General features: G+C 38.8%; 1 protein-coding gene across 1 annotated transcript in view; it reads right to left on the reverse strand.

The window, feature by feature from the left end:
• Positions 1-384: 384 nt before the first annotated feature.
• The window catches only part of EFNA5 (ephrin A5), a 376,304-nt gene continuing 353,418 nt past the window's right edge, over positions 385-23,270 (reverse strand). Inside the window, exon 6 of the transcript XR_008525420.2 lies at positions 385-3,130. The gene's annotated coding sequence lies outside the window, so the exon portion shown is untranslated. The remainder of the gene's footprint in view (positions 3,131-23,270) is intronic.

Raw genomic sequence — 23,270 nt, forward strand, 5'->3', positions numbered from 1 at the left:
AAATGTTAAAGTAAAGCATTTTAAAGTATTTATGCTTTCCATTTATTCTGACTTAACAGAGGTTTTGTATTAAAATTAGAGATATGATTTGAGACTTTATATAAATAAAATTGGAATCTTTCCACATAGACAAAGGGGAAACTAAGAATGTCTGTGGAGTGAACAACATAAATCCATGAGCAAGGAGGTAGGGGTCTCACAAACAAGAACAGAACTGTGAAGGAGCTTCATATAAACATCTTCACATGCTTACAAAGGTGAACCAAGAGGCAACTTGGCTTCTCTTCTTTTCAAAAAAAAAAAGTTTCTAAAAAATGGAGTTGTTTATAGTCATTCAAAACTCCATATCCATAAAACAGGATAAGGAATGTCTCAACACTGTAGATAAAAGTCATTTGGAGAGAGCACACTCCCTTTAATCCGAGGAATGCATGCTGATTAGATGAGGAGGGTGAACGAAGGCAGTACAACACCTATTATTAATAATAATAAAATGACTTTGAACTTCTCCAGTCCCTTTCATCTAGGAATTTCAATTTGTTATTAAACCTCACTTTTACTTTATCACCCCTTGTAAGGAAATAAAACTGTAATACTTAGAATTTCTACATTCTCTTGTAGTTTAAAATACTTTATCATCATTCATTTGTTGTTCAAGGCTATAACTTACTGAGTAAGCTAGGGTAATTACCCCATTTTATACAGATAGGGAAACTGAGATATAGCAACCTCTTGCCAAGACCACACAGTGAGGCCGCTGCAGAGCCAGAATCAAGGCTAATACTTGAATTCGTGCAGGGCTTTTTGGTGGGAAAACTAAATCAGTTCCCACGCTTCCTCCTGAACAGCTATCTTAACACACAGGTAGCCTTAAAAGAAGGAACTTCAGAATTTTTAAAATTAACTCAGAAGAAGTAGAATAATGTTAAATATTCTGCACACTTCAAACTTAGAAGGACTAGAGAAAGGCTAACTGACAACTCATAATAGAACAGGAAGAGAAAAAGAGGAAGTGGGCAACATTCACTGCTTTTCCAAAGATTCACCCCTAACTTTCACAATGGGTAATTGAAGATGCTAAATACAACATATAACTTGTACTTTATGTGTACATTGAAATTATTTGATTGCAGCTCAAATTGCCTTTTAACCCATTCTTCCCTCCCCACCCACCAAGCACTGGGAAGAGGCTGGCAATATGTTGAACATACTACATTTCAAATCCTCCCTTAAGTCACAATGACAGCAACATCAGTGACAACTCTTGGACAGTATGGAGCATTTTTAGCCCTTAGAACCTACTCATTTGAAGTTAGTGAACTTCTGAAGAATAATTGCCTTAAATATCATATTTTAAAATTCAAATGTTATACTGAAAAAAAGCAAATACTTTATCAGGCATTTGTGGTCACTTGACCTTTTCCAAACCTAGAATGTTAGCCTTATTAAAATCCACAGCTTTTCTGCCTCTTTCCATTGGGAAAGGGAGGAGGGAAAGACCTAACCCTTAGACAAGTATTTTATTTAACTTCAGAGGCCACTAAAGTATTTTATTTCCTTTGTGAACTTTCCAAGTGCCTTCTGCCCTAGGCAACAAGCAAAGGGTGAATGTAAGGAGTGGTGAAACCAAAAGTGGCTTGGCTGCTCCTGTCAAAAAATAAAAATCAACAACATGTCCAACAGTTGAGATAAATACCCTCAAAACTTGCAACTTGTACATGAAACTGGGTCAGATCAGGCCAGGCCAGGTCATTGTCCCCAGCGGTAGTTATCGATGGAAAACAATGTCACAGGCAAAGAACCCTGGACCAGGGACATCCCCCATCTCCCATATCCCCATACCCTAAAGACAGATCATGCACTTTGGCCATGTATAGAAAAGCAAAAATAAATAAACCACCCCTTGATTACTAATCTCAAACTTCAGGCAATGTGTGAATGAGTTGACCGAGAGTGCGCGCCGAACTCCACATTCCTCAACAGAAACCTAGCACTGTGTGTATTTCTATCAATTTAATACATTAGATTACACTTAATACAGAAGCCAGACTCTGATTTTCTGTAAAGTAGAACTGCTACATTTCTACTCTTCCATTAGCCCACCCTGCAAATCAGCAACAACAATTTAAAAAAAAAAAATGCTCCTCTAGACCTTTCATTTTGTTTTCCAGAAATATTGCCAATTTTGCCAAGTTAAAGCCAAGATTCACCACCGCCCATTCCACCCCCCAACCCTGCCAAAATCTGAGAAAAACCATAGTTTCAGACATGACAAACACGTTGCAAAAAGAGTCAGAACAAGCAAGTTATGGAAACAGGAAATTATTTAAAACCTTGAATAAAATATCCTTGAAGCACTTAAAACACACACACACACACATACACACACACACACACATTTCCAGGTCAAAGGATACATCGGAAGTCCTCTTAAGGAAATATAATTTGGCAAATGACTGCCTAGTAGAAATTTATGCCATTGGTAAAAGTTGTTCACTAGATGCAGAACAGCTAAACTGCAAGTTCATGGAAGAAACCACCTCTTCAAATCTCAATAAAAGCTTAGCAGGCAGTTGCTTGTAGGCTTGGCTTTAAATCTGCCAAGCTGGCTTGGGGGCAGCTCATTTTTTTTAATACAAGTCTTCATTCAAAAACAAAATTAGACCCAACTGTCCCTTGCAATTACATTTCAGTGGCTTGAGCTGGGTGTTTGTGTTTTTTCTAGGTGATTAATAGCGCTCACATTTAAATGGTCTCAGTCAGCCTCTGCAGTCATTAACACCCCATTAAGATGGATGAGAAGAACTTCGCACCTTTTGTTTCAGTTTGCAGGGCCCTGGACTTAACAAAACAGCAAGGCACTGATTTACGAAGGGAAGATTATCTGCACAACCAGACAAGCTAAAACTTCCTTTAAAAACAAACAAATTTTCAAAATCCCTTATAAAACCTTATTTTTGGAAACACTCTTCAAATATCATCTTAAGAACATTAAGCCCGAAGTTTCCCCGTACCTGAATTTATGCATATATTTGGCATGGTTCTTCAGTAATGTTTACAGAGCTCTGGGTTTCTTCACTACTGTTGCCTTTGCTCAAAGCCTGTAATTATGATCCAGAGACTTCTGTTTCTAAGGAAAAGCAATAGTAACATGAATATCTAGTTGCCTTTGAGGAAAAATACATTAGTGAAAGTCTATGTGTGACAACCAAAACGCTGGCTCCATTCCTCCAAAATGGTAGTGAAACCTCATGTATTTGGAAAATTCAAGTAAGAGTTAATTGGTTCTATAAAAAGGAAAAAAAAAAAAATGAAGAAGCTAAAAGTCTCCAGCAGTGTGCTGGATTTTGTTTAACCACCAGAGTGGTCATTGACACTTGGTATTTTTAACTTTTTCTCAAAAAGCATTCCCTCAAGCACATCCTGTGTGGTGATGGTGGTGAATTTGTAGCAAAACCACTTGTTCACAAGCTTGCAAAACAGAGTACTTCAACTTTTTGTGTTGAAGTTCTCACAGAGAGAGTAGGACACACCCTCCTTTTAGAACAAAAACCTGCATTTAATTGATAGGTTTTTTCTGTGTACAGGTGGTCCATGAATCAACAAGATATCGCCATTGTTATCATTTTGACTTGTCAATTAAGCAAGTGAATTTATTGGATGTAAATTACTTATGGTATTGCCTGTTAATTATTATCTTCCATTGAAGCAGATATCTTTCAAATCGTACGGGAAAGTATAGCATTTTTAAAGCAATGACAATATGCATATCTTAGCCCAGTCACATAAAAGTTCAGAATCCATGTGCATCTCACATCCTTTACCTGAGTACCCATACACACACATGCCTGATATTCCTTATTATACTTTTATATATTATAGGAAAAGCTTTTCCCAAGGAGCAAATGTAGCAATGTACCTTCAACATTCTAACAAGTTATTTACACCCAATTTCTACAGAAGGCAAACGTTCTTCCTTCTAGCTATTTGACGATCCCAATAGTTTTAAAAATTATTAAATTCCTATTCATTCCAACTTCTAAAATTATAAAGTTAACCATTTTCTCTCTTGTCTCCTAATATATTTGAAGGACTGTCCTGCTCCTATCAAGGACCAATCCCCCTACTAGTGTTATAAAATTCATCCCCCTCATCCTCTCTAGGATTTCATACCCTCTTTACTAAATCATCAATTTCCTTCTCTCTATTGGATCTTTCCCATCAGTACACAAGCATGCTGTAGCAAGAATGGCCTCACCAGACACCTGATCTGCTGACACCTTGATCTTGGACTTCCCAGCCTCCAAAACTGCAAGAAATAAATGTGTGTTGCTTAAACCAGTTTATGGTATTCTGTTCTGGCAGTCTGAACTAAGACAGATCCTATATCCCCTTCCAACTGTTACTACATGTCTCTGCCCCAATTCACAATAAAAATTTTCTAAAGAAATTCTCTCACTCTTATCTCCCATTTTCATTTCTCCCCCCTCCAGCCCCATTTGTTTTCTGTCCCCACCACTGCACTGATATTGTTGTTGTCACAACCATGACCAGCAAGCTCCATATTATTTGTTCTCTGATTTCTTCCATGACCTCATCCTAATTGGGTAGTGTTTAATATGTTGTCTAATTTTCCTGTTCCTGGAACACACTCCCGACTCTCCACCCTGTGGTGATTTTCCTTCTGCCTCCCTGGCCAGTACTTCTCAGCCTCCTTTATTGGTTCTTCAGCATCCAGCTAACATCTGATTTTACAAAGCTCCAGGCCTTGGTTCTGTATCTTTTTATCATCTTTTAGGTGGAATGATAGGTAATAATATTTGAGGTGAACCTGGAAAGTCATCCTTGAGAAAGAAACCATTCTGCTCATTCTCCATCTTCTTTACCTGGAGAACCAACCATGGAGGCCAAGGTGGCTTAGTGTGGCAGGAAGAAAATCTGTAGGGTATGGCATTTAGAAAGAGGACATGACCAGCTGTGCTAAACGCAACCAGAAATGAAGTAAAACGAGGACTGAGGTGTGTCCACTGGATTTTTTTCAACACAGAGATTATTAATGACCTTAGAAAGAACAATTCTATGGGGCAATGGGGACAGAAGGCAGCTGAGAGTGGATATAGCTGCAAGCGAGAACAGAGCAGAAATAAGGATAAGTGACAATTGTTCAATGACTAAGTAGTCACATGCTTTAAAATTCTTCAGAATAAGCAGTATGATTCATAGGTGTATGTAAGTTAACTTTAATCAGACCTCAGTAGGAGGTTAGTTAGCTCTTAGAGGAATGTCATTAGGAATCTAGACTTACAGAGGCACTAAGACAAGTGCTTCAAATACTATCTCAATCTACCCCAGATAGTTAATTACCTTAATGGATGTTGGAAATAAATTCTCTTTTGTGAAAGGAGTAGGGTTCATGATATTTGGAGAACAAAAGAGATTGTGTGGGTTCTATCTTCTCCATCTGAAAGAAATTATAGAATCTAGCAAACCTAATAGCCTAACATCTTCTAACTAGAGCCTAGGTTTCCAACTCCTGTGTCGTCCACACATACAGGGCTCTGATGCCCGATCCAGTTAAAAGTCCCACAGAATATCAGGTGTCATTTTAGAGGAATTCTTTCATGCAAATGCCAAAAGACAGCAATGGTCTCAGCTGATTTTATAGGAACTGGTTTTATACATTTTGTGCTTATTTTATAACAAATATTGGTATAAATAGCAGATTTCAAACTGAGACTTGCATCCATTATAACACACTACCTGGAAGTAAGATGACAACGAGGAGCCATAAATCCTTCTCTACCTCCAACGATCAGAACCTACTGATGTTTACCAAAATACTCTGACTATTTTTGAACGGCAAATTTAGCTTGAGGTCACTTGGTAGCAACTCTTTAGAGAAGTGTAGCTGTGAAAGGAAGAAGAAAGGTAGGCAGTAGATGGATGGAGGGAGAGCTAACTAGAATCAAGAAAGTGGTTTTGGAGGGCACAGTGGCTCACGCCTGTAATCTCAGCAATTTGGTAGGCTGAGGTGGGAGGATCACTTGAGCCCAGGAGTTTGAGAGTTTGAGGCCAGCCTGGGCAAAAAAGTGAGACCCCTTCCCTGCAAAAAAAAAAAAAAAAAAAAAAGAAGAAGAAGAGAAAGAAAAGAAAAATTAGCCAGCTCTGGTTCCAGCACACGCCCATGGCCCCAGCTACTCAGTAGGTGGGAGGATCCCTTGTGCCCAGAAGTTCAAGGCTGCAGTGAGCCACTATACTCCAGGCTGTGCAACAGGGCAAGACTCTGTCTCAAAAAAAAAAAAAGAAGAAGAAGAAGAAAATGAGGTTTTTATATTTGTTTTTGTTTATTTGTTTTGTTTCTAAATGGAAGAAAAAGAAGGGAAGATCAGAGACTTAAGACACAGAAATAAAATGTGAAAGAATACTGAGTGGTAGCCAGGAAGCAGAGGAAGAAGGGACTTAAACATGGGGAATGATAGGCCTTAGAAATATCAGGCTCCCTCCCATAATAAACAGAGGGAAGGAAATGAGGACGAGGTAGTGGTGGGTAGCTTTGCAGATTTTATAGCAGAGATTTCAAGATCTTACCTATTTCTCCCTGAGGTGAAATACAGGTGAAATCATTATTTGAGGATAAGTGGAGTGGTAGATAATTCACAGATTTTAAATTCTCCAAATATAGAATTGATCAATGGAACTCAAGTTTAATATCTAGAGTTTATGATGTTGGTTATTCTGAAGCTATCAAGATTGTGCTTGTATAAAAATATAAAGGCCAAAAAAATCTGTGAATTCACAGTGAAATTTATTTTGCTTTTTTCCTACAGTTTCCTTATTTCCAAAGCTCAAAATGGAGAAGGTGATTTAATCAGTTCATTTGAGAACTGGATCACTGCCTAGTAAACGGGGGTATGATGTCCATTACCACATAAATACCTCAGTAAAAGGGTGTAGACACTCCTGCAGCCACATCCATATTTCAAGGGAGCTGGGGGAAAGAAGGTTGATATAAAGAGTATTAAATTAAATTTCTTTCTTTTTGCTTTGCTTTCCTTATTTTATTTCTTAAGTAAAGTAATTTGGGAACAGGGACCTCTTTAATTTACCTGGTTTTGAATTTGTTTCAAACCAGCTTTTGGGTTATTGTTTGTTTTGCAGCTGTCATTCCAGCTTCTATTATATTCCATTTCAAAACCAACATTTTAAGTCATTATCTTTTAGATGCCTGTCATATGGGAAAGTACCTGCCATAAATTGCCAGAGAGCAAAATTTTAGTTTTCTATACTTACTACTATTTTTTATATTAAATGGAAATAGTGGTTAGGGTACCAAAAAAAACTTCTTTTTCTGTTTTCTTCTTAACTTTTTGTTCTACATGAAGCTCCAGAAAACCAGTGTTTGGCAGAGAGATTATACACAAAATGCAAAGGTTAGAAAGTATGTGAATTATCCATACATATGGCCTGGGGTTTGGGTATTAATGAGACTTAGAAATCTGGAGTATTTCATCTTGATCCTAAAGCCCCATGAAATGCTTCGGGTGTCTCGCCACATGGTGAAAGAGATGGGAGAAAACTGGCAGAGGCTCTCCCTTCCCACCCAGTTTAACTGATTGAGACAGGGCAATTTTGCTGGAAGAGTCTGTTGGCAATCTGTAGGTCTCAGCTTGCTCCTCTATGCCTTGCTTCGAGAAAGAGCTGTTGGAAGAGAATCAAGGCATGAAGCTTTTGCTGCTCTGGTTTAAAGCTTATGAAAGCAAATGATCTCCAGGGCACTAATCCTTTCACCTTAGTAAACATGCAACAGATCTACATGAAAGAAAATCTGAAAGACATCCCATTTCTCCTCCTGCAGCAACTCAGGCTCCACACTGACTAATAGGTGTCTCATGAGTCTCCGCAGGAGAAGCGTAAGAAAACAAAAAAGAGAGAAGTTGGAGGGTAAAAAAAAAAATCATGAATTCCCATAAAGCCCAAAGTTGCTCTGACTAGAAGCCATGTGTTATTCCTCCTTGTCCTTACCGAACAGATAAAGATAGTTTGACAGAAATCAACACGGGTTGCTAATAGTCATTTTGCTTTATTTTTAGACTCACAACAGGATGTCAGGTTTTGTGTTGTTTTACTTTTTAATCAACCCCATTCTTTCCTATTTACTGGCACAAACTCCCTCGGCAATTTGCTGTGTCAGGGAATGACTTTGAGAGGCAATCTATTAAACTCAAACTGAAGGATTTTTTTCCCCCTGTAGATCTGTTTATCAATTTTAATTATTGATTGAAAATTGTTTGCAATGGATAAAAATACACACTGAAGGTAGGGGATGAAAACAAAAACACACACCCAAACCCAAAGATATTTTTTCCCGTTAGTCATATATTTCTTTTAAAATATTGGTATGGATTGTCAGTGTATTTGAGGACATTTGGCCATCCGCACCAGGGCTTTCATCTCCGGAAATTGAATATCAGGTCAAACTAGTGGTTTTATCAGGCCCTTATCAGCAAACAAGGGCATGAAAAATAGCATTTGATATATAGTCCCTAGAGAAAGTGGTGAGGCAACCTAGCACCAAATTACAGGAAAACTCCAATTATGGATGTTATACCAAGATTTTAATCAATAAAGCTGTGACTTTTCCCCACTAGGGACACATTACTTGGTGAAATACCTGAACTTGCTTTAAAAACCTGGTCTCTGGGCAGTGTGGGAGGAGAGGGGAGGAATGAAGGGGATCACACTACATCTAATCCAAACACCTTTAAAGAGAAAAGAAATCCATGTTGGAACAAAGCTAGGCAACCATCAAATGAAGATGTCCTTCCTGAATAATAGAAAGGAAAGTCCCCCCGCCCCCAGCATGGGGATTTTGCCAAAGAGCAAAGCACGGGTTTATGCTCCCCTTTCAGTCTCTTCCCTCCAGTGTAATGATGGGAAATTCTCTGAAAACTTCAGCTATCACCCATTATAAACCATTAACAGAGGACTCACAATGACTTTGGATTTTCTGCCGTCTACAAATGCGATAAATGCAGCTGGAGGACTGAAATTTTCCCCTGGCTGCCCCAGAGATAGACTGGGACACTGAGGGTCCCAGATTGAAAACATCAGGAAGTCTTTAGAGGTCATCATTTCAAAGTCATAGGAATGGGTCTTTATATTACAGAAGGGATGGGAGGGAGGATAGGGAGAAGATGGAATCTTAGATCAGACCAAACTTTATAGCTGCAGGGTGGGATTCCCTGAAGCTGATGGGGCAACCAAGGGTGGATGTATAATGCACCTGACTTCACCAAAAGACCGGAAGAGAGGTGAGATTACAAACTGAGTGCATCAGTATGACTATCTCCATCAGGGACCATGGGAAATATTAAACATTAGCTTCAAATTTTCCCCTACCGTGTCGTCACTGCCATAAGTTAACCCAGTCCATCTTACTATCAGTCATATCTACTCCTTGAGTGGCAGTGGTGAAAGAACAAATGGACAGGGTAGTTAAGGGACCTGTAGCCTTCCCAAAGCCAGGCTCTGTTGGCAAAGAGTAGGATGCACAGTCATCTTCCATTAGCCACAGTTTCACTTTCATGGTTTCAGTTACCTGTAATCAACCATCCTCCAAATATAGTAAATGGAAAATCAGACGATCCTCGCTTCAGAAGGTCTATTGACCTAACGCTCTGTCACAAGGCCTACATCATTCATCTCATCACACAGACATTTTATCATCTCACATCATCACAAGAAGGGTTCATACAGTACAATAAAATATTTTAAGAAATGGACCACACTCACATAACTTTTATGACAATATATTGTTATAGTTATTCTAATATCTGCTTTTGTTGCCAATTGTTTACTTGCCTCATTTATAAAGAAGACTTTATCATACTATGTAAGTATGTGAAAACCAGTATATATAGGGTTTAGGGCTGCTTAACATTTCAGGCCTTCACTATGGTTCTTAGAATGTGTCTTCCATTCATGTCACCATTGGGCCTAGTTGCAGAAGTTCAAGAGGACGACTGTAGCAAAGGAGGGGTTGGCCCATAGGAAAGAGGAGTGACAAAAAGCTGCCTATGGCACTGAGGAGGAGAACAGAGAGCTATAAGGCAAACCACCCTTTTCCCATGATATGTAAATATGTGATTCATGAAAGGGAGTGTGGGGAGGCAGGTGCTTGGGTGGCCTGCACTATATTTTTTCTTGTCTGGTTACCTAAAAATCAGAGATGTCTTCACTACAGACTTTTGATAGAATCTTCCAAGTTACTCAGTTTCTAACCAAAATGTTCAGCCCTGGAGGTTTTCTAAAATAGTGATTATCAGCCAGTGGTATAAGTGCCACCAGTGGAAACTCCCAAAAAAGCCTAGAGTTGAAAATTGCTTCCCTTACCAAAACCTGGGCATTCTCTCCCATTCTTCCTCACTACTCATGCATTTAACAAATATTTATAACAAGACTGGAATGTAGCAAGATCATTATTTCAAATATTTGTGTTTTCCTTTCTGAACTTCCTGTGACATCCCCTCTAGTCAGCCAGAGGCAAGCACATAGCCTTGAGGAGAAGTCAATTTGAGATATTTGTTTTTAATTTCTAAAACAGTCTCTAGAGAATCAAAAGAGAAGGCCTGAGGGGAGCAAATGATCAAGTTCAGGTCATGAAAATAGAGCAGGTAAAAAAATAGAGGAACAGAGAAATGTGCAAGGAAAGGCTGAGGGGTGGTCGGGGCTGAGAGCCTCAGAAAGGAGAGGTCACAGTGGACGGTGGAGAGTGGGACCTCAGGGCAAAGCTGGAGACGACCTCTCAGGATTCCAGGAGTACAGCCCAGGGTGGGGAAGAAAAGCCTCAGGAAACATTTTCTGTGATGCTGAAAGCGAGGCCTTCTATTCCAGAGGCCTATGCATAGCCCTGAATCTTCTGCAGAAAGACTTCCCATCCCCAGAACAGGCCCTGGAACTTTCTAAGCTCATCTGAGATGATTTGAATGAATTACTTTCCTCCCTCTTTATCAAAACCCCTAATAAACATAAGCCCTCAGAACAGAAAGCAGAGCATCAACACACAGGCAGCACTGGTGGCTTCAAAGTCCTGTCATGAAGACAACCGCAGAGGGACACAGAGATGAAGACGCTACAACTTCATAAAGCCTATGGGCCAGGCCCTTTGCTACCTAGGACTCAAATAACATAGGAGAGAGTCACAGCTCTCAGGGAGAATGCAAGAGGTTTGAAAGAGGAGGAGAGAGAAGAGAGAGGAGAGAGGGAGAGAGGAAATAGATATCAATAGTAAAATAGAAGGAATATTGAGTTCACCATAGGAACATAGAAGAGAATCTCTTAAACCAGAATCATTGCTTCAGCTGAGTATTAAATGATTAATAGCATTTAGCCGCAGGGAAGGTGTATTAGTTTCCTATTGCTGCTGTATAAAATTACCAAAAATTTAGTGGCTTAAAACAGGAGACATTCATTATTTTACAGTTCTGGAGGTTAGAAATCTGAAATGGGTTTTACCAGGCTAAAATCAAGGTGACAGCTGAGCTGCATTCCTTCTGGAGGTGCTAAGGGAGAAGCTATAGCATTCCTTGGTTTATGGCCCACTTCTAGCAATGACATCACTCTGACCATCACTTCTAGCAATGCCATCACATCACCTTCTCTGACTCTGACCCTTCCTCCTATAAGGACCCTGTGGTTACACTGGGCCCATCCAGATAAGCCAGGATAATCTCTCCATCTCAAGACCCTAAGCTTAATCACATCTGTACATCTGTAAAGTCACTTTCGCCATTTAAGGTAACATATTCACATGTTTCAAGAATTAGCACACAGACATCTTAGGAGAAGGAAAGGGCATTGTCCTGCCTACCACAAGAAAGTTTCAAGCAAAGGCAACAACCAATGTATAGGCCAGAAGGCAGAGAGAGAGTAGTACATGTGAATGAAACCCCAGGTCAATAAGGCTTAAAAAAAAAGGAGGTCAAGGCCCAGGCAGGAGTGATAAGAGAGCGTTCAGTGGGACAGGCAGGGACTGGCTCAGGAAGAGCTCTGTATTCCAGTTTAAGGGACTGGATTTTATGAGAAAAGCAATAAATAGCCATTTGTAAATTCTAAACAGGGGCCTAATGTCATCAGATTTACATTCTAGAAAAACCATTCTGGCTCAAGTTTAGTAGTGTACAAAAGCCCAAGGAAGCTGTGAGTTGGAAGGGAGGCAAACAAAGGGGGAGGCTGTTTTTATGATCCAGGTAAAAAGTGAGTAGATCCTGAACTAAGGCAACAGATATGAAGAGGATTGCAGAATTCAAGAAAAAGCACAGAGTGCCCATCTGCAGGATGTGATGATGGACTCTAATATGAAAACAAGAAGAGTCATGGATGATAACCAGGCTTTTGTGTCAGGTGACTGCACATATGGTGATGCCTCTTCTTAGTATCTTTCACTGAGTTCACAAATAAGGGGCCATGGATCAGCTTTCAGATAGACATGGATGTGATAATAAATTTCATTTCAGTCCCAACACTCTGCTCCTTCATTCCTGCATTCAAATCTCAATAACTACTCATAAGATGCCCAATTATTGGGATTATCAGAATGCTCAATAATCCCCCAAATTCAAAATGCTACTTGTTTGTATATTATGTAGGCTTCAACCAGTCCAGTATTGTGTGTGTGTGTGTCTTACTTTTTCAGGTGGTGAATTTTCCTGGGAAAATTTACATGATTTGGAGTTGGTGTAATGGATCTTCTGTGTGCTACCAGGACCCTGCACTCAAGACTTAGGCACTAGCTCCCCCAGCTACCTGGGGGATTGCTTAGTGAACTCACAGCTTAGCTGCACGTCAGGAATTGCCCTGAGCATGAGGAAACTGCCTCACCCAAGGTTACCTCCACTCCCCAGAGCATCCCACACCCAGTGACTGGACTGGTCCAGTCAGGAATACAGAGGCCCAGCCCTCTGACTTCATTTTGAGACATCTCTAAAGATCCATACTAGCTGCATAGTTCCCTATGGGGTGTGCTGAAGGCTCTGTTACAACTAAATCACATTTCAAGTGCTCCCTCTACCCAACCCTGCTTTCTGCACCTCCTTAGAGATCATCTACTACTGTTGCACCAGTCCTATGGCTGCATGGAGGATGGAGTGTACCCTTATGACCCACTGATGAAGGAGAAAATCATGGATGGTTTAGACTGATATGAAAATGTAAAACAAAAATGAACTACCGCCACACTCTTAGGGTAGCTCTGAAAAACATCAGTGAGCAAATCCTCCCAAAGGAGCTTCAGGTGGTGCTCCCAGTCATCCACCCGATGTAGAAAAATAATTGGCCTGAGCCCTATTATACGCAGTGAAAAATGGCTTGGTTTGTTGGTCAGGAGCTTGGAAGGAGAAAGATTGAAAGATCAGGGATAATAAGACAAAGAGATGTGTGAATATGGGACTGGGCACAAAGTCTGAAGATCTTTGTATCATCTATTAATGCCCACTAGAGATCATCGACCACCCAAGAATAGGTACTAATTAACAAAGTAGACCAGATGACTTGGACAGAGGACATTACACAGCCTAAATCATCAGCCACCCCAATGCTGGAATAATATGTGCATGAAAACAGTAGCCACATTGGCAGAGATGGAGGGAGGATATGTTGGGCCAAACAGGACAGCTCTCCACTCACTAAGGCTTAGATAGCTATTCTGCTCATGAATGAACAATCTGGTAGCAACAATGACCAAAACCAAGTCCCCTGTGGCATATCTCTTATGCAGATAAAACATCACAAGGTGATATGACAATTCCACCGGACCACTTCCATACCGGAAGAGGTAATATAATAGAGTCGACTCCAGGATATTAGAAGTCCAGTATAATAGACTTGCCACTAAAGAATATTTGGTCTTCTCAAGGGATGGTGCCATACCAGGAACTCAGTGTTGGTCTCTGTTGCTGGTAGCAATTCATCTTGCCTGCAACTAACTGAAGTAGAATGTGTCCATGAATGGAGATAGAAAGAGTCAAACTACTGCATAATCGCTTTGGGCTCCTTGAGCCAAGTGACCAGCTTGTAAGGAAAAGCATAATTTTCCTTAAGTAGACCTTCATTTGAAAATAAATGGACAAGCGTACCAGCTATGACCTGAGAAGAGCATGATGATCCCTTAGGGGTAAGCTGTGAGTGATCCTACCAGGTAAGCCTCCTAGACCAACAGAGGTGCCAGTTGAGGCTAAGGGGAATCTAGAAGGGATAGTACAGGAGGGAAATAATGAGTTCTCAGTTGCAGTGCTGAGACCGAGAGCCATGATGCCGGCTGTAGTTCCTCCTACAAACCTTGCTGTAGTAGTTGGAATCCTGAAGGAGTCATCTTTAGATCGAATGAAGCTATTATACAAGGCAGTGGATCTGAGCAACACCCTCTCTCAGGACTAAGGCACTCACTTACCAGCTGGAGGGTGGGTTTTCTGATGACAGCCTAAGGATGGCCCTCAGCTGCAAGAAGCTGTTTTGCCCAAAATTACACCCATATTAAATCACTAGTCAGAGAGGGCCTACAAAATCCCAGACCCCTCGCCTCAATTCAAGACATCTCAAAAAGGCCATCCCAGCTTGAGAGCTCCACAGGGGATTGGCTGAAGGCCCTGTTGCAACTACATTGGAGCTTAACATTTGCTCTATAAAATCTGGCTTCCTTCCTTCTTCCCGTTAAAAGTGTCATTCTCTAAGCCCACTCCCAATAAACCACCTGAACACAAATCTCAACTGCAAACTCTGCTTTCCATGGAACCCAAATGATTACAACTGGCTTCTTTTGTAGTTTTGCACACTTGAATCTATTATACAGCTTGCTTTATCTTGTTTCTATCACTACTGAGATTTCTGTTTAAATGTGTCATAGGATTTTCTCAAAGCTATCACAATGAAAATAGAAGTCTTGACTTCTCTTCCCCTCTGCCAACAAAGTGATTCCTCCCCAATCTCAAAAAGCAGCATCACCATTCGCCATGTTGATGAAGTCAAAACTCTGTTTGATAATTTCTCTTTTCCCCACTCCAAAAACAACCCATCAGCAAGTTCTGGCACCTTTTTCTCCAAATAAAAGTGAATAAATAAAAGCCCCATTTGCATAATTTGAATACTTCGTACTTTTGGTATTGTTAACAAGATTGGATTACTGAGCCTTGTGGTTATTATTTCTGAGTAAGTCTAAATCTACTTACATACAAACAAATATAATACACTTGCATGAGCTCAAAAGAGTATGGTATATTCTTCTGCCTGATATGTTTTAGAAATAACTTATGTGCATCATATACTCTTGCAAATATTCACCAAGGTAGAATCTATTTAGATTTGTGTCCATCATTCTTTAGCAATCTTGGATGCAGTGCTTGGAATACCCTTTGGTCTGCAGACAGCACAGTAGCTCAATTGCTATTATTACAGAAAGAAATCTTTTTCTTTATAAGTTCCTACTGGTATGTTATAAACATTTCTTAAAATCTGTCTTTAAAATGTGTCTTACTATATAATGCTCCATCAATAGAGAATGATATTCCTGAATGAACTGTTATTAACAATAAGAATTGAAAGACCAGATATGGTAGTTTTCCAGAATCCACTTGCTAGATAATTCTGAGTCTCAATAACCTGTTTCTTCATTTTAAATATCTCATATTCTCAAAAGTGACCTAAAACCAACTTTTCATGTTATCAGCTTGCCTTATCTTGTTTCTATCACTACTGAGATCTCTGTTTAAATGTGTCATAGGATCTTCTCAAAGCTATCACAGTGAAAACAGAAGTCTTGACTTCTCTTCCCCTCTGCCAACAAAGTGATTCTTCCCCAATTTCAGAAAGTAGCGTCACCATTAGCCTTGTTGAAGTCAAAACTCTATTTGATAATTTCTCTTTTCCCCACTCCAAAAACAATCCATCAGCAAGTTCTGGCACCTCTTTCTCCAAAACATAACCTGAATCTCCCCACTGCCCATCATCCCTGCTCTCACTGTGGCAAGCCACCCTTGGCAAGTCCTATCCTGCAATAACCTCCTAACTGGTCTTCCTACCTCCACTCCTGCCACCTTCAGGACACACACGTAACAATCAGAAAAAAAATTATTTAATGTAAAGCAAAATGCATTATGATCCTGCTTAGTCTCAAATGCTTCCCATTGATCACAGAATAAAATAAAAACTCCTTACCATAGCCTAGAAGGCCCTTACAATCTCTACCCTTCCTACTCTACTGAGCTTATGGCATATCAGCTCTTCTTCACTCTCTACCTCCAGACACTTTGGCTTTAGTCATTATTGTAGTTATTGTGCAAATATGCCAATTTTGTTTCCACTTAGGGACTCCTGCTCTGTTTGTTCCCTCTTTTTACTTATTTATTTATTTATTTATTTTTGAGACAGAATCTCACTGTCACCCAGGCTGGGGTGCAGTACTGCAATCATAGCTCATTGCAGCCTTGACCTCCTGGCCTCAGGCAACCCTCCCACATCAGCCTCCTGAGAAGCTGGGACTACAGGCATGCGTGCACTACCACACCTGGAATTTTTTTTTTTTTTTTTTTGTAGAGACAGGGTCTCACTATGTTGCTCTTGCTGATTCAAATTATTGAGGTCCTGCCTCAGCCTCCCAAAATGCTGAGATTACAGGCATGAGCCATAATGCCCTGCCTCTCTGTTTCCCTTTCCTGGTACATTCTGCCCCATGGTTTCATGTTGCTTGTTGCATCTCATCACCAGGGTCTTAGCTCAACTGTAGCCTTCTCAGAAGTTTACCTGACCAACTCTAAGATAGACTACTCATCTTCTGAGGCCTTCATGAACAGATTGCCCTGTTCTATTTTTGTGACCTTTATCACTATCGTTTATTTTAATTTTATATTTCCTGTTTCTCCCTTACTGGTACATGAAAACGAGGACCTTATCTGACTTCTTGCTGTTGAATATTTTTACCACACCTAGACAGTACTTGGTGCTCAGGAGATACTTGTTGAATGAATATATAAATAATAAAAATAAATAAATAATATAAATATGTATCTTATGTAGTAAATATATAAATATATTTGTAAAAATACATTATAATATATAAAAATAATATAAGTATATAAATGAATAATATTTTAGTACATAAAGCAATTTAGTCTCATATGGATCTAATGAAATATGTATTAAATTGAAGGTAAAAATATGCTTAATGTCACCAATCACCAAGGAAATGCAAATCAAAATCACATTCTAACCTCACACCTGTCAGAATAACTATTATCAAAAAGACAAAAGATAACAAGTGTTGGTGAGGATGTAAATGGGTACAGCCATTGTGGAAAACTGTATGAAGCTTCCTCAAAAAATTAAAAATAAAACTACTGTGTCATCCAGCAAACTCACCTCTGGGTTTATATCCAGGGAAAATGAGATCAGTATTCCCAAGAGACATCTGTACTCCCATACTCATTACAACATTATTCACAATAGCTGAGATATGAAATCCACCTAAGTGTTCGTTGACACATAAACAAGGTGTGGTATACACACACATACCCACACGTGGACATGCATGCACAATGGAATATTATTCAGTCTTAAAAAAAGGAATTCCTATCATCTGCGACAGCATGGATGAAACTGGGGGACATTATGCTAAGTGAAAAAAGCCAGGCTCTAAAATACAAATACTGCATGATTTCACTTGCATGTGAAATATAAAAAATCCACACTCAGGTAAGCAACACCTGGTCATGGCTGCCAGAGTCGGGGACCTGGGGGAAATAGAAAGATAAGGTCAAAGGGTACTATGTTTCAGTTACACAGGATAAATACTGGAGACGTAATGTATAGCATGCTGACTATAGTTAATAATACTGTATTGTATATTTGAAATTTGCTGAGAGTAGATCTTAATATTCTCACCTTATAAAAATAAGTGTGGAAATGGATATGTTAAACAGCTTGATTAAATCATTTTACAACATGCACATATATCAAAACATCACTTTGAATATCTTAAATATATACAATTTTCATTTGTCAATTATGTCTCAATAAAGCTTAAAAAGATGTCAGCACCAAAGGCACAAAATAATGTTTCTGTGTTGTTTACTTATAGTGGTAAGGCATTATACTACAAACCATATTTTCCAAATTCTAAGACAAACACATATTTTTTCACATATTTTTTCATATATTTTCAGCTTTTTATACATATTATAATCCATGGGTTTTTAAATTCATAATGCTTATTCGATTCCTAATATTAAAGTTATGGTGTCTCCTATCATCAATGATGTCTTAGAGTCAAGAAATAATAGTAATAGAAGTTTAATAAATACTGTTGAATAGAATGCAAGACTCAGTCCTCTACCTTATAAACAAGTGAACGTGAGTATGGACAGAAAACTAGTCACAGTAGAGTCAGGTATTGCAGAAAAGTCTTCTCTGCATTTATCTGACTGTAACAGAAAGACAAGGGACTGAACCCCTAACTACAATCTCATTAATGCCAAGTTCCAACCAACCAATTTCAATGATACCTGGATGAAAAACAGAAAAATAAAGGTGACTGCAACTTCAACATTAAAAATGAAAAATCTCACTAAATTGTAAAGAGCATTAAGATTTTCAAATAATTATAGCTTTCTCCTGTGAATGTTTTTGATAATCTTATCAGTGTCTCTGAAATTTGCCATATATACATAATTTATTTTGTTCTATTTTTTTTAAAAAATAAAAGAAACCACTAGTGCTTAATTTTCATATTTACGTAATGTTAACACCTAAGGAGTTTAAAGTGAATGCAAGTTCACACTTTTGCTGCTATTAGTCAGGTGAAGAATAATTAAACCAGTGAGATTTAATAATTTCTCATAGACCTCTTATCTGTGCTCTGAACAAAACCTACCCCCTTGAAAGATAAAACTAAGACCCCTGGTATCAGAAGAAATCAGAAAAACATTTCTTGTTTCCCCTATCCTCCTCACTTCTGAGTGGCCAGTGGCCAGTGGAAAGTAAGAACAGATAAGTCTCCAGATGAACACAGAAGAGAAAGAAATTTCATCCATTCATCCAAGAACCAATACATTCCCTGGATCTTAGAAGTGACGGGTTTTTCCTTGCATGCATACCCTGATTGGTGTTATCATCCTGCAACACTGGTTGAGAAGGATTTCTAAGATCCAGCCAGGTTTAGGAAGAAAGAACATCATCATCAATCAACAAATAGAACCAATTTACTTGGACTACAGTGATCAGAACTGGAAAATTCCAGGCATAATTAAACTCAATATTTAACCATGATGTTATGTGCTTAGTGATGTGGGGGGAAATAATAAAGTAGAAAAGTTGACTCTCTAATTTCTGTCATTCATATAATTTTTTTAAAGAACCTCACTTTTAACATTTTAATCAACATTAGTTTTTGAGTTCCAAAAATGAGCCCAATACAGTTCCAGATACTAAGGACTGGTCGGTAAACAAAGAAGTGAAATGCTACCCTCTTGGAGCTTATATTCTAATGAAAAAATAGAAAATCAAAATACAAAACATTTATGTAGTGCTTCTCATGTGCCAGCCTATTCTATATGAATTTTATACGTGTTAGCTCATTTACTATTCACAAGACCCCCTATGACATGGACGTTGTGGTTTCCCCAGGTCATGCTGGTGGCAGGACTGAGAACCCAGGTTGTTGAGCTCTGGAGGCTGCTACTCTCCAGTGCCTCTGCTACAATGTGCTGCTTCTCCTTCTTTTAAGCACTGAGCTACAACAGTAATAAGCCAGAAAATGTTCCTGTGCTCACCTAACTCACATTTTGGAGGAAAGAGGTTGACTATAGACAAATAATAAAATAATTTGGGGTAGTGACTAGCACTACAGATCACCCAGAGTACCTGCAGGGAGGGCACTATTATATAGAACAATTAGGAAACATCTCTCTAAGGCAATAAGAACTGAGTAACAGAAGGAACCGGGGGAAGTCATTTGGAACAGTCGGAACAGCAAATGCAAAAGGCCTTGAGGTAAGGAATCAGCTCAGACTATCTGGGGAAGCCCTGTGTGCTGGAAGCAGAGAGAATGGGGAAGGACAGCATGAGATCAGATCAGAGAGGATACTGGCCTGTTTTCTGATGTGACCCATGGCCAGATCATGGAAAACATTGCAGATCCTAACAAGAGATGCGGATTTCATTCTCAGAGCAATAAGAAGGCACTAGAGGATTTTCTATCACTAGAGACACAACTTTTTCCAAAGATTCTAGGTGAAAGAAAAAAAAAAAAAAAGGAAATTCCTAACCCAGGATATTTACCATTTCCCTTAATTTGCTCATTAATTAATTTTCATTTTCTCATGTTTACATCTTCTAAAATAAGCTTAAAAGTGGGTGGGTTGTTATCATTGTACCCACACATTTCCTGAATATGCTCATTAGCAGAAATGCTCCACCATGGAACTTTAGAGCAATTGCTATAAATTCTATGAAGGAATATAAACAGAACCAGTTCCAAAAGTGGAGGAGGGAAGAAATGAGGAAGGATAAACTGCATCACGTTCAACACTGAAACTGCTCTTAAAGAAGCATGGGGATCCGAAGGCCACCTGGTTTCATGCAGGGAGGTAGGGGGTCCCTTTTATCTGTTTTGACTGCTGTCATTGTCCTGAGGATTTTCGGTTTGGGTCTTCAACTAATGTGCTGAAATGACACTTCACTAGTTCTTTGTCAGGGTGATATTCAAAAAACTCCAGAACCAGAAGCATACAGCCATCGGCCAATCAGAACAGATGCTCTCTATGGTCCAGGAGCAAAGATTTGAGTCTCTGCCAGGAATTACCCCTTGAGTTGCTGACCTTAGAGAGGGTTAGAGGTCAGGGAAGGAGCCACGATGGCCAGGGGCTGTTGGTGGGGAAGCCTACTCAGGACTCTGGTTATTTATCAACCGGTACAGAAGTAAGTCTATAATTTAACAACACTTACAGCCATACTGATATTCCTGTCTGCATTGTCCTTTCTCCCAAACCCTCTATAATTTGGCCAAGAGCATTCTGAACTGGGTGAGTCCAACAGAAACAGGGAGGAGCTGGTTTCATATAAAGTTATGTCAGTTCTCCCCTTCTAATACTTGGGCTGTTTACACAAGAACAATAAACTATATTGGCTAGAAAATTCCCCTCACTGTGAGAGAACAGACTGATTCCCATAATACAATTTTGTTGGAGTAGCCGGCTGCGCCAAACCAGCTCTGTTAGGAAAACACCACCCACCTCAGTCTGGTCTGGTCTGGTCAGCCCTGAACCAGACTGTTGTCCTTATGCAGACACCAGGTTATAGTACAATAGAGGGTAGTTTGCCAGTGAATGTTAGTTTGTTGGCCAACAATTTAGTAATAAGGGCATTGTATTAGGCATACTCATGATTATTATTCTTGAAAGTTGAGCAGCATAGCATCCACCTTGCATAGCACATAAAAAATCATTCTCTCAAGGAGTTTTTATAAATATTCACACCCCCATTGAAAATAATCAGTAACAAAATTTTTGATAAAAGTCAAAGACATCTCTTGATTTGTGAAATCCTTAAACCTTATAACTTTACAACTGGCCTTAAGTGGTTATCTTATAACTCATATAAACAAACATATAAAAATACAGGGAAACATTTAGATCCATTGGAACAGAAAGTAAATTGTTGTATTATTAACTCATTCTCATGATGTATTTGAACACGTTTGCTGGAAGTGCTCCATACATCAATGCAATATTTAGCTCTGTGGTTTCTTCAAATAATTTTTTTTGCTCCCAAATATTGCTGTGCTTGTTTTTCCTTGCAAAGGAAGAACTGGGAAAAGCCATTAACATTAGCCTAATTTTAAGAATTTTTAAGACAGTTTATCTGCTATCTAATACTTTTACATTAAGGATATTTTTATCTCTACGGAAAAGGAATATAGTAAAACCCAATTTGTTTTTCAATAGTGTAGAAAATTTGGCACCATATATGCTTTCTTTGCATTCATTATATTTTATGTAAATGTAAGTGTAGTTACTTTTAAAATTATAATTTAAAAAGTCTATAGTCACTGAAGTCAGTTTCCTTAAGGATTGCAGCCATAAAAATATATGTCTACAGTTTTTGTTTTTATTTAAATCATAATTATTCCTTTTTCAGCAGTCAAGCCCAGTTTTTAGTTCAATTTAAATATCTGCCTCTTATTACTTTAACACTATTACAAAACTGTTAAAATAAAAACATGGTAAAAGATCAAAGCCAATTTTAATGTCTAAATGACTTAAAAAATGATTTTAAACATTTCAATATATTATATTTAAATGAAAATTACAATTAGCAAACCAGTTGCTTTTTAGAAAAGAAGCATTCATAGAAGCTCATCTAAATTAGCTTTTCAATTTTGTGACTAGCTTGAATCGAAATTTTGAAATGAAAAAGAATAAAGCTGGCCATATCATAATCATTGCCTCATCCAAGCAAACATAAAGCCATCTATCTCAAGCTTAAACACCTGAAAATTAAGAAAGAGTATAGTTGTCTTAAGTCAAGGCATATCATCTCCTAGCACCAGCCAAGAATAAAAATCTATCCTTCCATTCCATACAACTTCCTCGTAATTAGGTCAACATAGAATCACGGCGAAGGTATTTTAGGCAATTGTACAAGATGCATTAACTTTGCATGGGTTTTTGCTATTTTTCTTGCCAACATTTAGCCTTCCCTCTTCAAGCAACCATCCTCAAATTTCATTTGGACTTGTACCCCTCCCTCAATCTCTAAACCACTTTAAGCCTATCAGCCCATTATCCTTCCCTGGCCACAAGTATTGGTTCCAGGGTGGGATATGAGCAAAAGTGCTAAATCAGTGAATTTTAGATCTGGTGTGGGGGGTACTTGAAAGAGCTCACTATTTCTTATTGCCTTTATCCGCAGAGGCTTGAGATCCTGGAGTTAGTACAGTCCCTTGACACCACCAGGACTGAAAAAGGAAGCAGCATTGAAGAGGCAGAGCTGGGAGACGGAGAGAAACTGCTGGCATGATTTGAGTTCAGGTCAGTCATTTGTCCCTTCTTAAGCTGGTTTCAGTTGGTTCTGTCCCACTTGCAATAGAAAGTGTCCTACTGATGCAGTCTGTTTAAATCACTCTATATTTCTGGCTAATCAGAAACTAATAAGATTCACAAATTAAGTGTGAATCTTCAAAAAATGCTTCTTAAAACCATAAAATTGTCTTTAAAGCTGAAGGCCTT

Source organism: Pongo abelii, chromosome 4, assembly GCF_028885655.2.
Source record: "Pongo abelii isolate AG06213 chromosome 4, NHGRI_mPonAbe1-v2.0_pri, whole genome shotgun sequence".
Taxonomy (NCBI): Eukaryota; Metazoa; Chordata; class Mammalia; order Primates; family Hominidae; genus Pongo; species Pongo abelii.